Source organism: Eptesicus fuscus, chromosome 3 (genome assembly GCF_027574615.1).
Source record: "Eptesicus fuscus isolate TK198812 chromosome 3, DD_ASM_mEF_20220401, whole genome shotgun sequence".
NCBI classification, from domain to species: Eukaryota; Metazoa; Chordata; class Mammalia; order Chiroptera; family Vespertilionidae; genus Eptesicus; species Eptesicus fuscus.
The window spans coordinates 34,711,403-34,713,844 of record NC_072475.1 but is presented as its reverse complement, the minus strand read 5'-3'; positions in this window follow the sequence as shown (position 1 = coordinate 34,713,844).

The window sequence follows — 2,442 nt, the reverse complement described above, 5'->3', positions numbered from 1 at the left end:
AAAATATCCCTAAACCTCACTTTTAGAGCCCAAATATTCTGAATTGCTTTTTGACTCAGAGTTATAAACTTTCCTAATTTTCCACACTATGGTCTGTCTCATCAAAAGTAATGGTGATATAGTATTTCTTAAAGTAATGCTCCAATTTTCTCTCTGGAATTTTCTTCCCAGTGGTTAACACTAATTCTATGTGTTTTGGTGACAATGTTACCCTATTCACTTATATTTTCTTTTTTTCTCAACTAAATTTTATCTAGCTTGAAGTTAAACAGCTTTTGTTCAAAGTCAGTAGGAAGTTTGCTAATTCAACAACTTGCACAATACATGAATCAGTTATATTAGTCTGTCTGCTTTAAAATTTCTTTTACCTATTTTGAGATATGTGGCAATTTCTTTCCTTCCTTCAGTTCCATTTCTCTGTGTTTGATGGGCTATCCTTTTACATAAATCTTAGTAACAAAATGTAATAAACCTTCATCCTCTTCAGGATATTTTCTTTTCATCCATGTAAAGTACTTTATGGTTGCTTTGTAAGAAAATATAAGGTTGTAGTTCTTCCTTCAATGACAGATATTTGCTCCATTTATATAAAATACATGTTCAACTGTTTTGCCTTGCCTTTCTGTATACACAATGACTTTTCATTTCAATGTCAAATCACAGAGTTATATTCCTGAAGACAATTTAAATAGCAATTAAACCCAACGTGTGTGAAGTACTATTAATACACATTGTTCAGTTGATGTGATGTTAATATGAACAGCTATGACAAGTTTATACATGCACAGGCGATAGAGTGTATGCACACCCTCAGCCTGGTTGCTAGCAGTTTTAAAGCAGATTTGGTAATAGGGCAAGACCTGATTTCAGAGATCTAAAAATGTGTTTTAAAATATTTGCATTTGAGCCCAGCCAGTGTAGCTCAGTGGTTGAGTGTATACCAATGAACCAGAGGTCATGTTTTGATTCCTTGTCAGGGCTCATGCTCAAGTTTGGGGCTTGATCCTCAGTAGAGGGGGTGCAGGAGGCAGCCAATCCATGATTCTCTCTCATCATTGATGTTTCTATCTCTTTCTCCCTCTCCCTTCTTCTCTGAAATCAATAAAAATACATTTTTTAAATAAAAATCAACATATTTGCATTTTACAACTGGTAAAATATAATAGTTTAAACCCTCTTTATTAGTTAAGTAGCCAAACATATAAAGTATAAGTTCAGCAGCTGAAAATATAAAAATAACTTTTAATATAAAGTAAATCTTATGAGCCAACATGAATTTACAATAACACTCTATTCTATACCTGTTTCCTTTGACCAGAATAAATGACTGATTTCACAATTAAAAAAATAATAAAATAAAATAAAGTAAATCTTATATTAAAGTATCTAAATTTTCCTTTTTCCACTTCACAACAAGGTTATGTTGTAGTTAATTACATTAAAATTATTGAAATTTTAATAGTTTAATGTGAAAAGGTATTCATAGACTTATAACTCAATTGTTAACACTCATTGATTATTTGCTATTTATCAAAGCACTTCATCATTAACTCTTTACCATTTAATGTTTATAAAATCTGAAGTATTATGAGTCAAGTTCAAAATAATAATTGAGAGGATACCTATTGAGATTTTCCTAGTCTAAATTGGAATTCTAAAGAAAATATTATAGTGATTTTCTAACAACAACAAAACAATTTAAATAATTACTGTTACTGTTCTAAATATTAACCTAGATATGCAAAAACTTAACATTTTTAGTTAATATTATTTTATGTCTTTACATATAAGGTGAATTTCTTTTATATTCAATCAATTTTGGATTAAAAATACAAGTACATGTTGTCAATCAATATAATACTAGTGTTGGTCAAAAATAAAGTGAAATAAAATCCTAAAATAAGTAACTTTATTACAAGGCTCATATACTTGTCCTGGAATCAATGCAAAAGAGTATATGGTTCATAGGCCAGGTGGGGGTTTGTGGAGATGGGATCAATGCGGACATCTATAATACTTTCAACAATATAGATACATTTTTTAAAAAGAGAGTATGGTTCAATCAAAAAGATGTGCAATATAAAAGCAGTTTCTCAATTTGAGATTTTTCTGAAGGAAAGTCATTGTTTAGATACATTTTTCTGACACATAGATACATTTTTTGCTATTAAAAATCACTTCTTTTTTTCTTTTTTGCCAGATCTCATACATCTAGCAGGTTGCAACTAATTATTTTCTTAGGAATGGTTATAAAACTTGAGAAAAATAAAACTGTAATAATACCAAGTTAGTCCTTTCAAATTCACTACTAATACAACAAGATTCTTCATTAATTTTAGGATGGCCATTGATTTCATTATCTTAATCTCAGATTAATTTTGTTTAAAAAATCAGAAATAAAAAACAGCTTTGAAAAGTTAAATGCTCTTTATACTTTTTTTT